The sequence below is a fragment of the Denticeps clupeoides genome, chromosome 5, assembly GCF_900700375.1.
Source record: "Denticeps clupeoides chromosome 5, fDenClu1.1, whole genome shotgun sequence".
NCBI classification, from domain to species: domain Eukaryota; kingdom Metazoa; phylum Chordata; class Actinopteri; order Clupeiformes; family Denticipitidae; genus Denticeps; species Denticeps clupeoides.
The window spans coordinates 16,370,885-16,393,689 of record NC_041711.1 but is presented as its reverse complement, the minus strand read 5'-3'; the positions used below and the strand labels follow the sequence as shown (position 1 = coordinate 16,393,689).

Sequence of the window (22,805 nt, the reverse complement as noted above, 5' to 3'; positions counted from 1 at the left end):
AAATTGTTAAAGGGTGGGTGTGTTAGAATGTCAAGTGGGTTCAGAAGGATTAGGCCATGAATAGCCAGCCTTTTGTTCCTGATTTATCATCCATTCTTGTTCCAACATTGATGGTAATGGATGATGTTGTAGTATTTTCAGTTTGCAGACATGAGACAAAATCTGCCTGCTCCTAAACTCTTGCCTCAAATTCTTCTTCAAATTCTACCACATTAGTGGCAATAATACTAATAATAATAACAAGAGCAACAAAGCATCCTTTTTGCCCCAAATTAGATTACATAGACATTACATCTGAAATCACAGGCTACCCAGAGTGAAAATCACTTGAAAGAATGCAGACATTTCCAGGAGGCTGCACTAGGAGTGAAGGTTCTTGTGGTATGCAGGTGAGTTCATTCTGCTCCTCCAATTAGCATGAAGACCCGAAGGCTTAAAGTGCTTAATGCTGGGTCAATATTTATTGACTATATGTGCAAAAAAAAATGTTAGGGTCTTTCCTGCCAATGAGCCCTTTATACATTTTACCACTGGGGTTCTAAAAGAATGGTTAAACATATGTCAAGGGTAATGTCAAGGGTTAAGGCCAAATGAACCTAACCCAATATAATCTACTTTGAAAGCGATCAACTGTTTACGGTGTTTGACAATGATGGTATCTTTTGCTGTTCAAAAGGTTTTATGGTGCGTTTTTAACACTGTACAAACAGCACCTCAAGAGCATGAAAGGGTCTGTAAATATTCATCGCTCCTTCTCCTTTTCTCATCCCCCAAAAAGAAAAGAAAGCAATTCAATGGCTCGCTGAAGCGAAAGGCAGTTTCCGGACTTCACTGGCAACATCTGCATTTTGAGAACCATGCAGTTTATGTTAAATACCGCGAAAAAGATTTTGTGTTTTCGTTTCATTTGCCTCCGTTAAGGATTGGATGAAAATAGACAACCCCTTAATGCCAGCAATTCATGTCAGTCTGGAAATGCTGGCAATGGCTGGATTATTTGTCAGGCTCTGACCTTGTTGCCCTTGTGCTCAATCCACAGTGCCCTTCCCCCCCTTCTCCCCTTGCGTGGCAGCTCCTGACATCCAGCTACTTGAGGTCCGGGAGACAGAGTGACAGACTGTCCTGCAACGGTCACTTAATTAGCTGGGGGTCAAGAGATTAGTTCTCCCAGGGTCAAGTAGAGCACCTGCATGTAAGTAAATGGCACCGTGAAGTATGCCAAGTGAGGTCTGTCTCTGGGAATCCGCCATCTAAGCGGGGACAGAAACCCTTGTATTCCCTGCTGTCCGTCTTAAGTTGGGGTTTGGTGACAGCCCTATTAACCTTTATCTGCTTTTCAAGATAAAAATCCTATCAAGGTCAGTGATTTCTAAATGGGTGTTTGTAAGCTGCTCTCGCTGCTATCTTTGTGAAACCTGGCCAGTCTAATATGAATAGTTTGAGTTGAGGAAAGGTCACCACTCTACTCAGATAAGTTGGCTTATCAAGATTTTTAATGTAAAAGTTTCAAGCAGAAACAAAAGGCAAAGTGAAAGAACAGCCCTGATTCTAAAGTGTGCTCTGCCTATTCCATTCAGCAGGGCTCTGAAAGGGGATGAGGCTATCAGATGTTTAGACCCAGGCACCATGGCAGAAGTGAGTTTGTGTCAAAGCCTCTCTGTCCCATGGTCCCAGGTTTCTTTCTGAGAGAGGGACAGACATTCAGCACTCTGAATGGAGATGGTGCCTTAAAAGCCCTGATTACGGTGCAGAGGGACAGGAGTGCATGTCCTTTTCTCCTCATCCGGCTCCTGGCCCAGTCGCTTGAATCTGCACCCCCCACTTCAAACACACTTACAGACACACACACACACACACTCACTCACACACACACGTCAGCTGTTCATTGGCTTTTGTCTGCGTAGTAATTTTAAACAAGTGCTTTGCCTTCAACTTAACTGAAATATATACATATATTTAATCTGCCATTCAGGAAAATAATGCACAGATCTTAAAAATGGTGTTGGAGAGGATTAAATGAAGGAGGTGATTTGCAAAAGGATTTAAAATGCTCATTTTTTTAGACAGTTTTGCATAGTTTATCTGCGAGTCAAAGACCAAAAATCCCACATCAATTACAGTAATCTATGGCAAACCCCCCTGTCATTAACATGAGACAAAAGTCACGCTCGTAGTGTTGCTTGGAATATTTTCGGAGGAGATTTGAATCAGAACAAAAGAGCTCATCTTTAAAGACCCTCCCCCATGGTTTTATCTTAATACCACTTGAAATGAAGCATAGACAGGAAAATCATTGTTCCAAATGTATTCCCAAGTCCCAAAATTTCAGCTGTTTATTACGCATGAAACAGAGTAAATCGTCATGAATGGTTTTTACAGGCTTAGCCAGGTGACATCAACTGTATAGGTGAGTGCCTTCTATTCGTGGCTATTTAACATTCTTGTAGGATGCAGTAAACATTCTCAGCCGTCTGACGCTACAGACGTTTGTGCCCCTTGCAGTGTCTTTGGTCCTTTAAAAGATCTTGTGGAGTCCGTATGTCAATGAAATGCCATGGGGTTGTTTGCTTTAAAGTTGCGGCTGAGCAACGACTTCTTGCCCTGTCCAAGTCATTATAGGAGAACCTTTGTGTGCTCATGTGTCTCTGGACTGAGTCGCTGTTCAGGGGCACACAGATGGACGGTGCCAAAGGTTGGCGCACAGATGGCCAGTGGGCAACGGCCTGCGGGCACAGAGGGTTTAAATACCAGGCTAAAGGGCTCACCTTACTGGTCTTGCTACAAGTGAGACAGGAGAACTAATGAGACAGAAAGACAGCTGCCCACCACTTATGTTCCTTTCACAGCAAAAGAAAAGAAGTTTATGTGAATTCCTTTTTTTTTTCTAATTCACATGTTTCCTGTGATCTTCTATTAAAGCATTTCACCAGCATAATAATATCATCAGATACATTTCTTTATGACTGAAGACAGGTTATTAAGCCAAGTTTAGGGCACTATAAACAATGACCATACAGACTGCTGATAAATTTAAATGAAGCTGATCTGTTTTTGAAACCTCTTGAAGCTCATCGAGAGAATGCCAAGAGTGTGCAAAGCAGTAATCAGAGCAAAGGGCGGCTATTTTGAAGAAACTAAAAAATAAAACATGTTTTCAGTTATTTCACCTTTTTTGTTAAGTACATAAATCCACATGTGTTCATTCATAGTTTTGATGCCTTCAGTGAGAATCTACCAATGTAAATGGTCATGAAAATAAAGAAAACACATCGAATGAGAAGGTGTGTCCAAACTTTTGGACTGTGCTGTATTTGGGGACTGCCCTGCCATGCTGTCTGCCTGTGATTTCTGAATAGAGCAAGCGTTCAGATCAGTAAAAGCGGAGAAAGGCAATATGGCGACTCATTCAGGGGCAGTTTGCGTGACTGGGCCCTCCCTGGGCTCCCTACACCTGCCATTGTATATAGAGTGCTATGCACCAGCCAATCAGGTCGCAGTTGACTAATGCCATCCCTCCTCGGGGGGATAGTTATTCCTAAAGGATGAATTAAATTGCTGGTTAATTGCCTGCTATTACTGATGTTTTTGTTCACTGGTGAAAGACAAGTTACAATGAAACTTCAACAGTGGCAGACTTGGCCCAGCCTGTGGCTCTGTTGCACGGTGGGCGAGAGCTGCCAAGCCGTGCTTTTCCAAGGAGTCAGATGATGACAGTAGAAATGTTTGAAAAATGTCTTCTTTTGCTGTGAAAAATTGTCAACACAGGCCACCCGTCTACTGGTTCAGTCCTTAGTAATCTCACGACTGGACTACTGTAACTCACTTCTAGCTGGTCTACCTCTATGTACCATCCGACCTCTACAACTCATACAAAATGCAGCAGCACTACTGATCTTTAACCTTCCCAAATTCTCCCACACCACCCCTCTGCTACGTTCCCTCCACTGACGCATCAGGTTCAAAATACTGATGCTGGCCTACAAAGCCAAACATGGAGTAGCACCATCCTACCTCACAGCCCTTATTACACCTCGCACTGCACCTCGTATACTTCGAGCCTCCAGTACTGCTCGCCTGGTTCCTCCATCGCTAAAGGTAAAAGGAAAACATTCATCTAGACTCTTCTCCGTCTTGGCCCCTCGGTGGTGGAATGAACTTCCCCTCGAATGAACAGCTCAGTCACTGAGTATTTTCAAACGGCAGCTCAAGACCTTCCTCTTTAAAGAATATTTAGATTAAATTGTAACTTTCTTGTTGTCTAACTTACGTTAGATTGTATTCATGGTTGGGGGTCTTAATGAACCAGAACTGATCTCTTCATCAATGGTAACTTGAAAGCACGTTGTAAGACGCTCTGGATAAGGGCGTCTGCCAAATGCCATAAATGTCTTTACATATGTCACACACATAAAACTTTGTTTTTAAATGTTTATTTAAAAGTCCTGACACTTTTCAACAAACTGCAATATACTGTTAGACCTTTACACTTTGTAGGCAAATGTAACCCATGCATTCTGCGGTTTCCACAAACCGAGTAACATAAACACTGTTATTCTGTATTGTGTCAGAGTGGTAGTCTGGGTCACAACGTCTAATCTCTTGTGTTATTTTGTCTGGCTATATCAATCATGAAATATTTTCCCTCTGTTGGCTTATCAGGTGGTAGGTCTGGCAAATGATGAAACAAACTATATGACACCTGTTTATATATCTGCCTCTCCTCGGTTTGCTTAGTATAACTCATCTTTGTTTTGACTGTAAATTGCCATTTCTTTGTTTTTGCTGAAGTTCACAAAAATGGAAGGAACTTGGAAAACGATAGGTATGTGAGCACGGAAAGCAAAAGTGTGAATGACAATATCCAAGGCACATGCCCAAAGTTATGTCTCCGGTCACACATCGACTAAGAGTTAAAGTCTGATGTGCAGTAATGCACTTGATATTCAACCGTCCTGAAGAGATTAGTTGTCCTCCTTAAGGCCACCACAGTGTTATGTGCCTTGCGGGGCATCATACATCTTCAAAAAGTCTTGGCAGTTGTACTCTTGGTTGCTTGTGTCTGGGTTATGTTGTCTGGAGGATCACGTGGCTCTGGTGTAAAAATTAAACCATTAGCAAATGGGACATACTCCTCACATGTACAGAACTACGGACGAAACACGTTTCTGATGAGCATGTGATCCTAGTGTGGGTCACCTGTAATAAAGTGATAAAGTGAAGTGATTGTCACATGTGATACACAGCAGCACAGCACACGGTGCACACAGCGAAATTTGTGCTCTGCATTTAACCCACCACCCTGAGTGAGCAGTGACAGCCATGACAGGTACCCGGGGAGCAGTGTGTGGGGACGGTGCTTTGCTCAGTGGCACCTCAGTGGCACCTTGGCGGATTGGGATTTGAACCAACAATCTTCTGATTATGGGGCTGCTTCCTTAACTGTTAGGCCACCACTGGAGAGCGCGAACGCAGTCCCCCACTACCAGAAATTATGCAGTCAAGATTCCCAGATTTGGGGAATTCGCAGGGGTCAGCAAAGCCGAAGTGCAATGGCTGAGCCTCCAACTGGGTGAACCGCCTTCTTGATCACAGTATCTCCCCTGCCAGGTAAGGACTAGATACATGGAGGTGTAATGCCACAAAAAAATGTGAGTGAATATATAATAACCACCTTACCCAATAATGACAAAAACAGAACAAACTGTATAAATGAAGAATTTAAATATTTACACACACAAATACACATTCTATAAGCATGATATTGATCATCTTACATTGATTAAGTATGATATCGTGTAGAGGTAATAAAATGCATTATCTTTAATGTAAGAAAAACTGAAATTTGTCCATAACCTTTGCCACAGAGGTCCACCGTTCACAAGATTAGTGGAAGATTAGAATGTCAATCGGAATATCTTGAGTGAAAGAAAGCTCCATTGAAAATTGTGTTTGCGTACAGCAGTGTCCTAAATCAATAGGAAAGAGGATGAAAGGCATTCTTGCTTTTTCTCTCGACTATAGCCTTTTTGCTTTTTTTTGTCAAGGGTTGTAAAGGCTGCATTATTTGAGAATCACCTGTGCGGGAACAAATGCGGGGATGAGGGCTGTTTCTGCTTTGCACAGATGAGAGTGTATGTCTGCCATGTGAACCCCAATGATCAAATATGCTCTTGTCAACACCCCAGGGCCTTCTAATGGGAAGTGGACCATGAAGTCAAAATGATGGAGGGGAAGAGAAAGAGATGGAAGCTCACATGAAAGCCACCCAGGGATAATACAGGGAGATAAAGAGGAAACTGCTCCAAGTAATTCTCTGAAGGTTTTTTTGTCTGTGTGCGTGTGTGTATTCGTGAACTTACGAAGAAGTAAAGACCAGACGACTTTATAAAGGTGGGAAGATGTTACATTTTTAGATGGTGTAAAGCAATAAAAGAAGATTTTTTAAAGAATATAATAGAGACCCATATGTTTAGGGGCAGGGCTATCTTTTGACTATTTATTACTCTAGGTCTGTACCAACACTGAAGTGTGCATGTGTGTTTGTGTACTCCACTCCATGAGATGAAACATGATTGAAGAAAACAGTGCCATGTCCTGATTTATATCAGAAACCAGTTTACAATCTGCATCATTGATGATGCTGTAATCTCTTGTGCTCATGTGTCACAACATTACTTGTGGTGCTGAGCATATTCTCCTCATGCAGTGGGTTAATTTGGAAAGGTCACCATTGGTCACTCCTGATCCCCTGGTGGCTGTTGATGTGTCTGTATGTTGATTTCTTCCCCACAGACACACACATGGACACACACACACACACACACACACACTCACGTGTGCATGAGGGTATACACTCTTATTGTTTTTGTGCTTACCCACAATTCAGTGCTGTCTACCCCAAACACAATGCAGTCATCGCGGCCAGGATCGGCAACCAGCCTGGCTTCTTCCGTGGCGCTTCGCATACCTGGTGTGTGCAGATAAAAGGAGGTAAGAGGAAACAACCACTTCACTCCCAGGCCCTCTCCAGCAGTGCAGCCCGCTGGCCAGCCTGGAGAGTCAGCGAGTGGAATGACCCCGAGAGAGAAACTATTTGTGTCCCAAGACAGTGAAAGGGGGCAGCACAAATCCGGGGCCGCTAAGGAACAAGGGCCGAAGACAAACTCAGTAGAAAACATCAAAACAGACGCCCACCTTTATAGCCATTGTTAATTCACTGTGGAATGTTTCTCATGTTTTGTGTGGTCCAGACTTCTGGTTCATTGACACTGATGTGGTGACATTTAAAAATAAGCATCACCATTAAGATGGCTGTGTCTAGTGAGTCAGCAGGTATTTGTATTTCTTTGCGCTGTTTCTGAGAAGCGCAGAATACACATCAACAACGGGACGCTGTATCAGGTCCGGAAGTTAAATTAATGTAAACTCTTACTCTATGTTACATAAACAACGTTCTATGCATTATTTATACCATATGCAAAGCCATATCACCGTCATCACGCGAGTTCGGGGGCTCCCTCGCAGACATGGATGGGGGGGTCGTCTTGGGTGGCACAGGCAGACGCTGTTGCTTGGCCATGGGTGGCCGGAAGGTGGGGCAGCATACAGATGTTGTCGTTGCAAAAGGGGGCAGGCAAACTGAAGGCAGAGGTCGTGGTCAAAGGTGCTACAAAGAAGTCTAGCATCTCTGAGAATAGAATTTGCCAAAGAGCGGGCAGCGCCCCCCCTGGCCACCTGACTTTTATTCTGGACACTGACCCCACTCACTTCCGCTTCCGGGTCGCTGTCATCCTGGCTGATCTTGCTCCCTCTGGTGGGCTGGAGGTGGTACGTTGGCCATGACAATCACTTATTTAACCGTGCACATTTTTAGATTCTCTGAACGGTTCTGATATCCAAATGTGAAAAAAATTGTGGAATTTTTCTCAAATTGTATACAGCAAATAATTAACATTGATATTAATAATTCAATAATATTAATGATTTGTTTAAAAACGCACTTAAATAATCTTATAGCATTAAAATAGGATAAATGTGAATAAGTGGGTGTGCCATGGAAACCATTCAGATCCAATGAACTATTCTTTCTTAAAATGTCTACATTATACAGGTCTGCAACAAAAAGTGCATGGTTTGTTGTAAATAGAGTCTTCTTTTTAAGAGAGGGATGGTCTATGTGAATCAGCAGGGTTTGTGTTGGGGGATTCACCCCCAGCCATCCTACCGCCTTGGTGCATGATCTTACATTTGTCACTGCACCCTTAATGAATGTGCTTATGAGCCTTAGATGGAAGGGTAGAGATAAGTATGGCCAATTGTTTGCATGGTCTGCTAAACATTTATCTCCCATAATGAGACCTTCAGATACCGTTTCATCAACTGACATCATAATTTATCACAGTTTTCAAAGAAGTGCTTTAATAATAGATGCTTTATGTGTATGTATAATATTAAGTTACACTATATTAGTTACAATCCTTTTATCCAGACTTTTGTTTTTTTCGAAAGCAGATTTCCTTTCTTGGGCAACTATCCATTCATTCCAACAGTCAGGTATCTGGTTTTGTATCTTTGCTGTTCTTTTTGGCAGGTTTATGAGATCCCATGAATCATCAGAAAATGTTGCTAATGCATTTGGAATATGCCTTTTATTGCACCATCATTACTGTCATGTTGCTGTTCCTTAATGGTCATTACATGGCTGCCATTTCCTCCTACAGGCTGAACAATTTAGTCTGATCTCTTACATGTGTCATATTGATTTTGCCCTGAGGCTGTTCCTCTGACCTCCAGATTCTGGAGAACCTCTTCTGCATGATATGACTTTTATAATAAAATGCACATCAGCTCAATATGCAATTCCCCTCATGTGTTGCAAGGCTTTCTTTTTTATTTGGGTACAAATTTGGATTTTAGGGGGTTCAAACATGAGTTTATTTCCATAAGGTACAATTTTTTTGGAAGCAAATGGCACTATTTTTATTCTTTTTGTTCTCCCCCCTTTTTGGATTCCTAGTGGCCTTAATTTTCAGCCCCAGGTCTCCAATAACCCAATTTTAGTTGACTTTGCTTGTCCAAAGAGAGGATTTGCCCCTGGCCACATAGTGGGATACGTAAAAGAACCCAGTAAAGACCAATATTACCCTGCCACACAAGTCCAGTGTGTGAAGGAACTCATTTCATATCTATCTATCTATCTATCTATCTATCTATCTATCTATCTATCTATCTATCTATCTATCTATCTATCTATCTATCTATCTATCTGTCTATCTATCTGTCTATCTATCTATCTGTCTGTCTGTCTGTCTGTCTGTCTATCGTATTACATTATTTTTGGTCAATGTTGATTGATATCTTGTTTAATTGTGAGTCGGCGTGAGACCAGGTGTTCTGTGTGTGTGTGTGTTGGCTTCAGTGTGCTGTGAACTTCATGCCGTATTACAGCGAGAGACAGGCTCAGTTGGTGCAATAAGCCATTGTTTGACTTGGCAGAGCGTATAGCTCCCTGGGGTTTGTGCCATAAAAGGGTTTCTGTTAGTTGCTGGAGTGCTTATTGTAAAAAAATTGTCCCTTGCAGAAATTTGCATAGGAGAATGAAGAATGCATAATGCTCGGCAAATGACAGCTGCAGAGCTGAAACAATGGGCACAAAATGGCTTTTGAAACGCTATAGCCATTTCTTATGGAAATCAGGCAATGCACTTAGAGCAAGCAGAAATACATTATATTACAATTATTTGACATTTTATGCATTTGCTTGTTTAGTTGTTGTTTAAAAACAAACAAAGTTATGTTGACAGCAAGAGAAAATTTGGAGCAATGTTTCAATTTGATGTATAATGTATGTTTTCAGGCGGTGCAGTCGGCACTCTTTAGTAAAAACAGGCTTTTAGCAATTTCCAGGGGTCTTGTGCCTTATAAGGTTGAAAAGCATAGTGCACAGGTTAATTTTTGTACTGTGATGGAGAAGGTGTGGAATTTGGTGGAGGGATGTTTCATGGACGAGGAAGGTGAAAGGTCATTGGCATTTTCTCAGTAACTTGGGTGCATTTTTCATAATAGAATTGCTGGTTCAATTCCCACAACCTTTAGTCTGTTGTGCACATCATAACAACAATTTCTGTGTGTTTTGGTCATGTTGCAATTGCTTTAGTTTACTCACAAGCAGATGCTTATGTGCAATTCTCAGCTATGTCATGCTATGTCATGATGATCAGAATGCATTATGTAGCCCTCTTTTGCATAGTCTTACACTCTAGACAAACTTGTCCATTTTTCATTGTCCAAGTCATTGCAGTCAAAAATGCTCAACAAGATATCATTGGCTGTCAAGTGTGTGTGTGTGTGTGTGTGTGTGTGTGTGTTTATATCCAACATCCAACATCTGCTGACCTTCTTAAACACCATCTACGGGCGATCTCATTCCTGAAGAGGAGATTGGTCAAGGAAAATGTGATAATTTGTGTTAATGTGAGTTTCCATTTTTCCAACCTAATCAGACAATGGCTTGCCAACCATCCCAGGATGCTGATGGAATTCCTATCTCCATATTCCAAATACTCAACCCAATGGAGGAGTTCTTCTCAGCTTTGAGGTGGAAGGTATATAAGCTTAATCCACATACACAAATGACACTGCTTGCTAGGCTGATGTGCAATCAATAAAAAATAAATATGTTTCCTATCCTTGTCATTCAAATGTCTGGAAGCAACTGTACTTTCTTTCTTTAAGGTAGATACGTTTCATTCTGTATCCACAGAACCAAATATTTATACTCCAAGTTGGTTTCACCTCACTCCTGCCTTGAATAGGCTTGTTAAGTGGACACACACACACTTGTCATTCAGATGTTCTGTGCATTCGATCATTCATGGACTTGGCATTTTTAAGGGACTGACATATTCAGCGATGTAAATAAATCCTTTTGAGTCATGGACAAATGATTTTGAAGAGGTTACCTGCTTTTGCTAGTCATCCATGATGTTTTTCCGTATGCACAGCGAGTGTTTTGAGAAATGCACTCGCTGTTATGCAAATGTTAAGTCTGTTGTGAGAAATGCACCAAAGCAGCTGAGAAAAACTGTAATATGCTAATGTATGCTGTGAACAATTCAGCTCTGGGGGGGTGGGGGTGAAACAAAGACAAAAAGTGAGCCTATGAGGGGTGGGGGGAGGGGGGGTGCCCCTCGGGCAGATTAATCACAGGACACGTGGATTGGTACAAGGTATGACACCACGCCACTCAAACATGTCAGTATAATTCATCTGTAGGTCAGGCCCTGCAGCGGCAGTAGAGGTATGAGATCGACAGCCAGCCTGCTGTCCTCTTTCATTTTTTTAAGAAACAGGATTTTGCACTTGGTTTTCAAATGCACATGTTGTACATGACGAACACCTTATTTTACCATCAGAATGACTAGATCTTTTCTAAACCTAATTACTTATGACCTTTTAAGTTCACATTTCTCATCCACTTGAACCTAATTTGTTTCATGGCTTTGACTTCGCTCCCTGCTTTCAATGCGGAATGTGAAGCATTCTGCGTGTTCATAAACTGCATGTTTGCATGTTTCAGCAAACAGGGCTTAGGGCTCCTAAGGCCTATAAAGGCCCATTTGATAATTCCAGCACGGTATTGTCTACTTGCGTAAAACATGACAGTCTGTTTACATTTTTACGTAATTTGATACCAGTGCCAGATACCAGTGATATTCACAGAGGAACACTCTCCAAACCTTAAAAAAAAAAACTACAAATAATATAGTCAACAGAAAGTATATAAGGGTTTATTTTTTGTCACAAAGCTTTTCCAATGTAATTGCTCCACACAGCCCATCACAGCTGCCTTGCACAGCAGTATTTGCACTATTTTTACTTTGCACATTTATTATTCATTTCACTAGTTTAGCGCTGTCTGGTGTCTTCATGTTTTTTGCTAAATGTTACCGTGCTGCCTGTTTGCATTATATGTAGCCCAGTTTGTCTGTCACACATGCAAAAATTTTTTTTTTATGGTCACACGTTTGTTTTATGGAACTTTTTTTAATTGTTTAAATGTTACATGTAGCGGCAGGTTCCGGAGAAACTGTGTTTCATTTTACTATGTACAGTATAACATGTATGTAACTCAAATGCTCAACTTCAACATTTGAATCTCGTTGTTTTCTGAACTTTTCTCCTGTGCTTTGTGGGCCCCGTTTTTGTTCGCTTTTGCTCTTTTTTTCTTCATTGAGACTAGATTACACTTACTGCTATTTGCCCCTAACTGACCTACTGCCTGACTTTGGATGGGTGTTTTGGATAAATATTACATTGTTTGGCTACTGGCTTGAAATTTAGCCCAGTTATAATTTTGTTACAGTTCTCAGTGACTCTCAGAACATAAGCAGCACCGAGCTTGTGCAGTTTTGTAAATGAGAATTTACTTTTACTTTTTTATTTTCAACAGTCCTTAGCCTCTTCTTTAAAATGTACACACTGAAAACATAATTTACAACACGTGCCACCGAAAATGTAAGGTGAATCAAATCTAGTTGATTTAGGAGCTGCAGTGACCAACACAAGAAAATCTTTATTTATTTTTTTTTATCAAAGGCTGAGTCACAGTCTGAGCACAAATAGGCTTTAACAAACAATGGGTTTGCTCTGGTGTGGTGCTTTTATCTGCAAATTATAGCCAATCCATAGGATTTATTCATCCATTAATTTAGTCTACACTGAGGAGAGATGTATTTTAATTTAGCTTACACAGAGAGTCAAAATACACATAATTAGTTTTTAGCCCATGCAGAAGTTTCTCATAATTTCTAAGATCTTATCATCCCTTTCATCATCACCATCTTTCAGCCGGTGTCCAAGAAGGACCTCTATTTCTTTATTTTGCTAAAATCTGTTGATGCCCTTGTAAGGTATTAAACACTGCATTCACCAATTTTATCTACATGATTACCATCACAATATACCTTTATGTCATGTTTGAGGATGTGCAGCAGGGGCCAGTGGCGATGGGCACTTTTTCATGCTCTTTGAAACCCGAGCTGGCACAATATACCCATTCGCTATTGTTCCCATCACACACAGCCTCTTGCTTGGTATTCCCCTCACAATCAGGCCTAAACTTTGGCCTGGGAGACGTGTTTCAGGAATCCAGCCTTCTGCCAATCCGATTCTCTCACTAGTCAGCTTTTCCAACTCAATTTCTCTCTCTTAGTCTCTCTCTGTCACTCACACATTACAGATTCCTCTCAGCCTGGACACAACCGTTTTCAACTTCTACCCTCCAGCAGGAGCTACGGAAACATGTGTACCAAAATCACCACTCACACAAGCAGGTTCTTTCTTTAAATGGCTACTGTCATATACAAAAACAGGTGCAATGGAGCTGGAACATACTTTAATTAACATACAGGCCAAACATTTTGGACACACCTTCTCATTCAGTGTGTTTTCTTTATTTCCATGACTATTTGCATTGGTAGATTCTCACTGAAGGCATCAAAACTTTGAATGAACACATGTGGAGTTATGTACTTAACAAGTGAAATAACTGAAAACATGTTTTATATTCTAGTTTCTTCAAAATAGTCACCCTTTGCTCTGATAACTGCTTTGCCCACTTTTGGCATTCTCTCGATGAGCTTCAAGAGGTCGTCACCTGAAATGCTTTTCCAACAGTCTTGAAGGAGTTCCCAGAGGTGTTTAGAACTTGTTGGCCCCTTTGCCTTCACTCTGCGGTCCAGCTCACCCCAAACCATCTCTCTTGGGTTCAGGTCCGTGACTGTGGAGGCCAGGTCTCAAAGGGCGGCTATTTTGAAGAAACTAGAATATAAAACATTTTTTCAGTTATTTCACATAACTCCACATATGTTCATTTATAGTTTTGATGACTTCAGTGAGAATCTACCAATGTAAATGGTCATGAATATAAAGAAAACACATCGAATGAGAAGGTGTGTCCAAACTGTACACACACACACACTTTGACTTAAAACCAAACAAAACAAAACTTTTAGAATTGCTTAAACTGGAATTCTCTGGTGTTGTCTAACATTTGTTCATTTATTTTGTTTCTTTTTCGTAAAAAAAGTTATACATTTCATGGACATTTTTACCTTCTTATATCATCTTTACCCTGCACAGTAAGATGTTCTGTACATGCCCGACTAATATTTTTTATTTACACATCTTCATATGTTGTGCCACGCAAATCTCTTCAACTTGTGTGTTTGTTGTAAATCTCCAAAGTGCATATTTGTACCACCATATCTACAAATTTGCCAAAAAAACGGGCAAACAGTTCTGAGGGAGGGGTGTGTGTACCGCTGTGTACAGCAGATACTACAAACTGGAAATTACTAGTTTCCACCTTCTAAAATTACACCAGTTCAAAACAACCAAGTGCAAAAGTAGGACACTTAAAAACAACACAAGCCGTTCTCTTCCAACAGTGAATTTATCACCTACCGTACACTTATTTACAGTGTTGGATTATTTGAATGTTCATTTTCCCACCAGGCACTTGCCAGAATAGACAAGGTATATAGACATTTTGCACTTCCCTACCATACCTATGTAACATTGAATTAATGTAAACTTTTTAATGAATCCATCAGTTAAGAATCTAGAATGAAATCTAGACATCTGTGATATTGGTAATCAACAACATGAATTTTCATCCAATCGGAAGGTCCCAGAATTCTAGAGGGGAAAAAAAAAACGACTTTCTTTGGCAGTTTTGGCTCTTGCGCCAGGGGTGCGTATCACTTAACACCAAAAGCGCATGTAACTCGGGTTCATCCATCTCCCGGCGGTAGCCGCGTCAGGTACGCGTCAGTCTCACACACACACACCGGAGCTACGCCCTGGGCTGTGTAATATTTCATCCGTGCTGGAGGCAAAATAATAAAAAGCCATTTTGTATGTAGAAGTCACTTCAAGTCATCAAAGCGATCGGCGAGGCTTCTCACCTGCTTTTCGTGTGAAATGAACCCTTTCATATCGCAGACGCAGCTGGTTTCTGTCCCGTTCAATGGTGATTAGAAGGCCGGGCAAACAAAGCTTCTTTTCTCACAGTGTATTTTTTGGAGCACAGAGTTTGTCTGATGATTTATTTCTCTTGTTTCAGGTGTTTCTTTTCTGTAACACGCAGAGGAGGTCCGTCGAAGGTGCCACGTGTCGGCCGCAGACGCAAGAGGCTCGTAAACCTGCAGGTAGGTGTTTTTTTCCTGGAAGCAGCATGCCGCGCCACCGGGGGAATGCGCTGTTTTGTATGGATTTCATGACTCTTCCTTGGGACCAGTGATAACTTGCATTTCTAATCAGACGTCGCATTTGTGTGTCAGGGCTCCCTGTGTGATTAGCTCATTTCTGCGAAGCCGGCTGAGATTACAGGGCAGGACGTCTCTCACAGCCCTCTGTGTTTGGACAGGATGGTCGGCGGCATGAATGGCCGTGGGCCCTCGCCTGCTGGGGCGGACACTGTGCTGTGATGGACAGTGTTGTGCGGCGCTGAGGCCAGGCTGATGGACGTGGATGCTGAGAAAGACAGAGCCTCAGTGTGCCGGGCCCCCGCGCATGGAGCATACAGACACTGCGGCCCCTCTGTTCTGGCCCGCTTGGGGGGCTCGGGGGGTCTTCTCAATTGTGCCTGTCAACATGTGTCAAGCTCAAGGATTCAGTTTTGTATCTCATTCACACTCACACCTCATAACAAACGCACTCACCCCCCCAAAACACTTTGGGGGGGGGTGGTTGTGCCAATTCTTCAGTTTCACACGAAATGAACGTGGCAAAGATTCAAACACTGATAATTTACCTTAATCAGCGTCCAGAACCACAGATAAATGCCTGAGGGAACAAGAGAGAAATCCAGAAGTCACGCACTCAATTGCGCAGACTCCGCTGCCAATATTTGTTTATGTTTGGCTATCTGAAATCTGCGGGCAACGTGCTTCATAGCACCGCGGTCCCGTCCACTAATGAACCCTCATTGGCCCCAGATTAGAGGCGGCTCCTTTAAGGGCTCTGCTCTTGAACGCTTGCCATCTACTGCATGCTGTTGTTTGGTGTGCAGTGCTGTGCTTCACCCATTCAGACACGTGTGACTACCGGGTCAGTCAGCAATCTGGGAATCAGGGAAGGTTAACCCAGAACATGAGACATTGGCTGAGCTGTTTTGGGCCACCATTGAGAGCAATTAGTTATGCAAATGCATTTAAGATAAATAAGGCTGCTGCATGCCAGTAGTCGCTTGGCCTTAATGCAGAAAATGCACAACTATTCATTGTTTGTCTGGTAGCACCCAATTAAGTTAAAATTAGATTATACAAAGAGTACCAGGACACTGCTTTAAGATGAAGCAATTACATGACAACGTGTCCAATCTGTAACGAATGCTCAGGAGCAGACTTAATCAGTGAAGGTTACTTGGAAAGAAATGCAGCATTCTGGTGCCAATATTACATTATTGGCATTAAAATGTATGAAATGCCATATGTAGGCTTTTGTTTTGTCTCCCCTGGACGCCATTTGGATTGGTTGGACTTCATGTTTACAAGCTCAGGCCTTAAATGTATGGTTTTGCCTAAAAAAAAAAAAAAAAAAAAACACAAAAGGAGCTTAATTTGCATAGCATTGCATGAACCAATTAAGAGTTGGAGGCTGTTTTGTGTGTGTTTGTTTAAGGCCCCTTTATTTAAACGTGCCTTGCCATCGCTAAGCAACCACCTTTTCGACCAATGATGTCACTCATACCAGTAAGTTATCGAACCATGAGGCCTTGAACCCCCGACACGGTGTACTGGTCTGCTGCTGACCCGTAAGAAAGCAAACCCAGTTACTCTGTACTGCGACATCTGAAGTTTTCTGGGATGGGGGTGCTGCAATCCACCACGCGCGCACACACACAACGCATCACTGTTCTCCGCGCTGCGATTACCCACCACCAGGAATGTGCCGTTAATCTTCAGGTGTTAGAGCTCAAATTCCATCACGCTCCACACTTTGACAGGCCTTTCCTCATACACAATAAGCACCCTATGTTCGCGCGCCTACACACTTACAGCACCCTGCTGGCGGTGGCCGCTCGGCAGGACACGGGAACATGCGTCCAGCTCCACCCTGTTTGTCACAGGCCAGGTGGGTCGTGTATTTTGGCATCAATGGGACAATCCTGAGGCAGCAATGGTGCACAGTGGGGATCAATGCCCCCTGACCCCTCACCAAATCTACATACAGAGAGAAAAATGGCACCCTGAGGGGTTAACCTGTGGAACTAATGAAACCTCTCAAAGTATGTACCCCGCAGAAGGGAGAGCCACAGTACAGCAGCACAGCACCCTAGTAAAACAGGGGGGACTGGAGAGAGAAAAGGAGGACAGCATGCCTGCTGCTTACTTCCTGGGCTTTGCTCAAACACTTTTGTGGCTCCTCTCACGGGAATGTGCTGAGGCCTGTCCTTGGAAGAGATTCCTAGTGCTGTTTAAATCACCCGGACTTTCATTTTCTGGAGGGATACTATAAATTCTGCTGATAAGGGAATGCATCTGCGTCTGTGAACTATTTTAATAGCTGTGCTGGTTCCATTCTTATTTTAGACACCAATCAACCACAACATTTAATGGATAATAATGGATAATACTTTGCACATCCAGAGTTGTTGTTTTTTCTTGTCCATGACACAATAGTCAGTCAGATTGAAATTCGGATAAACGTTGATTGTTCCTCAAAGTATTTGCATTGCCTGAAGGGGCGTATGTGGTCCCTCACACAGTACTTCATGCTGCCATCTCTTCCCCAAGGTCAGAAGCTACACAACAAGTTATCTGCATGCAGAAATCTGTCATGAACTGGGTGTCCAGATACACCTTTAGCCTTTTTTGCACCGTTAAGATTTTCATTTACGTTTACATTTATGGCATTTAGCAGAAGCCCTTATCCGGAGCAGCTTATAATCAGTAGTTACAGGGACAGTTCTCCGGGAGCAAAGTGGGGTTTGAACCTGTGTCTTCTGCTTCATAGGCGAATGTTCAGATATTTGTACTTCAGTAGATCTTCGGTGGGATCAGACCAGAAGTGTAGAATTCACCCCACATGCACTTTTCCATTTGCTTTATATTACTCACTGGTATGATTATTGAAAGTTTGTATTCACACCCCACCCCCATCACATGATGCCAGTATTCATGGCATAAAAACTTTTCATAACCACTTGCAGTAATAACCTGTTTTTTATTATATCTGTTATAGTTATAGATGTTCGTTACATTGTACAAATGAGTCATATAGCCATAATCTAAATTATTATAATCATTTTTAATATTACCACTGTTCTTTTAAACTTTTATTGTCTTAATGTCTATTTTTCTTGTTGCTCTGAGCACGTTTATGACAAACTGTTTATCTTATCTTTTTACCCTACATTTAACACGCATTGCCATATTAATATTTACTGTGAAACAGTAAAAAAACAGTAAAAAAATTATGCTTGATTAGTGCCATACAGTGTTACATAATAAAAAATGGTATTTTTAATTTTACAGCATCTGTTTTAGATCACTACTTTTTCACCCCTTTCCAGTAAACAGGGAGTCATTTTGCCAGGAACATGCTGCAGAACAAACAGAACTTTTTGTCATCTCACTGCTATTACTTGAAGTAAAGGAGATGTGTCCTCCACAGATGAGCCATGAAATATGTTTTCATAAGCCTGCAAGTCCTGAACCTTCAGGCCTGTTGTACATGAATATTCATGAGACCAGAAGACGTCACCCTCATGAGCTTCATTCATTATGAATATTCAAATGAAGCAAAGCAGTCGTAACTCTTAATGAGCATCCAACATGAATATGCATGAAGGTAAGATAGGGCTTTGTACATCAACTGAAACTTGGGCTTGAATCGTTGAAGGAACAGCGGCTGTTCTGGGCCATCTGGAACGTTTGGTGGCACAATGGATGCGGTCTGTCTTAAAAGCCAGAGGACCTACGCAGATGCCAAAATTCTTAAGCAATTGTGAATAGAACAAATTATAGATCCTGACCCTGTGTTTTCGGGGAAAGCCCAGAAAAAGATCCACACAACTCAACACTAAGCAGCAGTAATGTTCAGCATCAGGTTATTATCTTTAATAAATAAGGAGCTTTTTATTGTAATCCTGAATTCTCACAGTCCACCCGTAAGTGTGCCCAGAACTATTAGACGAGGTCTGAGGTCTGAAGCTGGAGCCTTAAGAACAAAGTCTGATAATCTTACATTGTGAGTGTCAACTAAAGCGGGCTCAGATCCTACTGGTTATTTTCAGAGGTGATGCCATTGAGTTTGTTACTCATCTACCGCTTATCTGGCTGTGACAGGAAGGCGGCGCTCCTGCAGCAGTCCCCTGTCCAGGATGAAAGCAAGGACCCTGACTCAGACTGAAAGCATGCCGTCTAGGTGCCGGATTATTGCAAGAGTCTCAGAGCAGCCACGGATAACAACACCGCTTTCTGTTTGTGTAAGGGCGCACGTGTGTGTGTGTGTGTGTGTGTGTGTGAGAGAGAGACAAAGCCTGAGTTCACCTTCCATAAAGCATTACACAGAAAATGGTTTTAATTATGGTCCCTAATCACATACAATACAATATGCACTCCATTTTAGATCATAATTGTTCATTTTTCATACTGACAAGTGTAATGGTGGCTACCACCTAATTTTTTGTTTTAATAATGGCTTGTTTTTCCCTTAACATTGTCATAGGATCGATATTTCCTCCTCCGGCCAAATCACAAATACACAACAGATGATAACAATGGAAATACAACAAATCAGCTTATTCTCTTAATAATTCCCCACGTGGCAGCGATCAAACAGTGTGCATGTTCTCTGCGTGTAATAACGCACGCCCAAAGCTCATTTGCCCTTAGAGTTCAAAATAGTTTGTGGGGGGAAAAAAAATGATCCTATTAACAAACAAGTCCAGAATCACGGTTTTAAGAATGCTGCTCTTCTGAGACACAGTGTACATTTTCAGCGTATGGCCCCTCGGCAGGAAGAGGGGGGGATGGTCCACCTCATAGTTATTGTGCTGTTGTGCACTGGTGGCTCGGACAATGGGGGGCCCGGCTTCTATTCTGCGGACAATCCACCTGCTCGTTTTGATTGCTTCTCAACCTCCCGGTGACAAGGTCTGAATAACATCTTGTGGGGATCCCGACGTCTATAGGATTATATTGGATGGTAAACCGTAGATCTTGCTTTATGTTCACTTCATTGAAATACTGGTGTCAATCCCCAAAGCTGCGCAAACAGACAAAGAAGTGCTCTCTGGTGCCTGTCAGACGGGAACACACCTGACAATGGCATACAATGAGTGTTTAGGGGCATTAGATGACACAAAGGCACATTATGATGTTGGATACTTTGTTGTGTGATATTCTTCTAATTAAAGTGAGGGATCAAGTTTATTTCCATTACAGCATGAGGCAGTCCCACCAGCAGCTGGGTTTTTGATCTAATGAAGTGCCACATCAAGATGCCAATCAGAGCGCTGAGGGGAATTTCAAGGTGGTATATTTCTTTTCAAGATTTTCCCTCAAATCATTAGTGTGTGGGGTGGGGGATTAACATGATGAGGGCATGAATCATTGTTTCTGTTACCTCAGACCATGGGAATGCCTTAAAAGGTATTTTATGTGCCCTCATACCACAGGCTTAAGAATGAAGACTATTTGTCTGGGCAAAAAAAATTAAACTGTCGTGTGATCACATGGACTTGGGAAGACGTTAGGAGCATTGCTGCTGTGTTGATTCGAAGGGTAAAAATATCCTGAGATGTACATATTTTGATAACTGAAGTGGAACATTCCTGTCATTCCCTGCCATAAACTCATGAGAACGACGTCCAAAAAGCAGCGACGCCATTCTAAACAACGTCTCATACCTCTACAGCCTCTCATGTCCTGCGGTTGTCCAGCAATGCGCCTGGACATTTACAGAGTGGAATCTTGGTCAGACATGATTATCTAAGGCCATAAGAAGAGCTGGGGACTCCTTGTATTATCTGTTCTGGGGAAGTCTCTTTCACTCTTTCTTACTAAATACTCAATGGTTAAAACTCTGCTCTAATATTCTTGTTCTCTGTGAACAAAGAAATGTGAAAAATCTGAGATATAACTACACTACATTTAAAAGTTGGTTTATATGGGGGAAAATGGTTTGAATGCATTAGAAACAGACACTGAAAATGTTAGAAAAAATGATGTTGTGCTACCGATTTATTATGCTTAAAGATACTCAGAGGAGTATGTTCAAGGACAGATTTATAGCTTATTGGTGCAGCGGTTTTCATCTGTATTAAGATAATTTCAGAAGTGTTTTCTAATAATCAATCTCTAAATTGGCACACTTGCATTGGTTATGTAGGAATGTCTTCATTTTTTAATAATTTGTCTTGTACATTAAAGCAACACCAAATTGATCATAAATCCTGTTCATAAAGCCAAGACTATGGTGGCTGGAAATAGCTGTTATGGCTTCATGTAGAGCGAACCAATACATTTCTCAGTACAACTATGATCTCAAGATGCTTGAAAACATCTGTATCCTTTGTCTTTTTAATATAAATAGGGCAATCCTTCATTATCTGTAATTTTCCTGGAGCGCTCTTATCACGATTCTTTCTCTTGGGAAGGTATGGCACTTTAATGTGACTGTATTGTTTCCATATAATAGAGGCAGAGCTCTTGCAGACCACTTGTTGAAGCTATTATGAGTGTTGAGTTGACTCAGGTCACCTGTATTTATCCGGACGGGTAAATCAGACCAGTTAATGCCTTAATTGGCTGTTCAAGGGAGCATTTGTGATAGTACTGGTTCCCACACAACATAATAACAGAGGTCCAACCTGAGTTGTGGTCTGGAGCTGTGAATTAACAGGTTATGGCTGCAGCCTGCTGCACACCAGAATTAATGTAATTCAGCCTGTAATAACATATGCCAACTCACTTGTTTTTTTGTTTTTTTTACATTTGTTGTTCCCAACAATTTTCTCTGCGGTTTGCAGCTGCCTCAAGTTGTCACAGCATTCTTCAAAAAAATCTCTTACATTATGAGCAGATCCGCAGTGCAGAACGAAAACACATCTTATACGTGGCCATTACACACACGTTGACCCAATTGTGCATACTCATGTATGATAAGATATACAGTACAAAACGGTTCGCTCTTGTTAAATGTGATGGACTGAGACATTAATTACACTGTATTACACTGTATAATGCTTTACGTGCAAATATGTGGCCATTACACACACTTTGACACACTTGTGCGTATTCATGTATGATAAGATATACATTACAAAACAGTTCGCTCTTGTTAAATGTGATGGACTGACACATTTATTACACTGTATTACACTGTATATTGCTTTCATATTAATGTTCCAAGAACACCGTTAATAGTCTGAAAATGTAGACCGTGTTAGTCTAAAATGTATAAGCACAGTCAAGGAATCAGTGGACTGGAGAAAGATTCTCAACTCCTTTGATAAATCAAAACTGCAGAAGCTCAATCGATGAATTTGAGCTCAATGATTTTATGCAACACATGATACATACCTGAGTTTGACTGAGATTCTGTAATTCTGCCACAAAACACTTATTGGTTTCTGCATGACAGCACCGTGTCATCCTGGCTTGGCCTGTTGTAAAAAAACACACGCCGGGCTCTGCAGCAGACTGTTTAATGCGGTTAAATGCTGAGGCGCCTGGGACGCTGTACCGTCATTAACATTCCTGCAGCTCATGTGGATCCTCTAATGTTCAAAA

General features: G+C 41.7%; 1 long non-coding RNA gene and 1 other non-coding gene across 2 annotated transcripts; one reads left to right on the top strand and one right to left on the bottom strand.

Moving 5' to 3' along the window:
- Positions 1-5,453: 5,453 nt before the first annotated feature.
- LOC114791437 (U1 spliceosomal RNA) lies at positions 5,454-5,615 on the bottom strand. The gene has a single exon (XR_003750037.1). It is a non-coding gene; the product is annotated as a U1 spliceosomal RNA (small nuclear RNA).
- LOC114790237 (uncharacterized) lies at positions 5,545-18,422 on the top strand. Its single transcript, XR_003749785.1, has 5 exons — positions 5,545-6,305; positions 6,887-6,990; positions 10,503-10,604; positions 15,128-15,212; positions 15,431-18,422. It is a non-coding gene; the product is annotated as an uncharacterized LOC114790237 (long non-coding RNA).
- Positions 18,423-22,805: the final 4,383 nt, after the last annotated feature.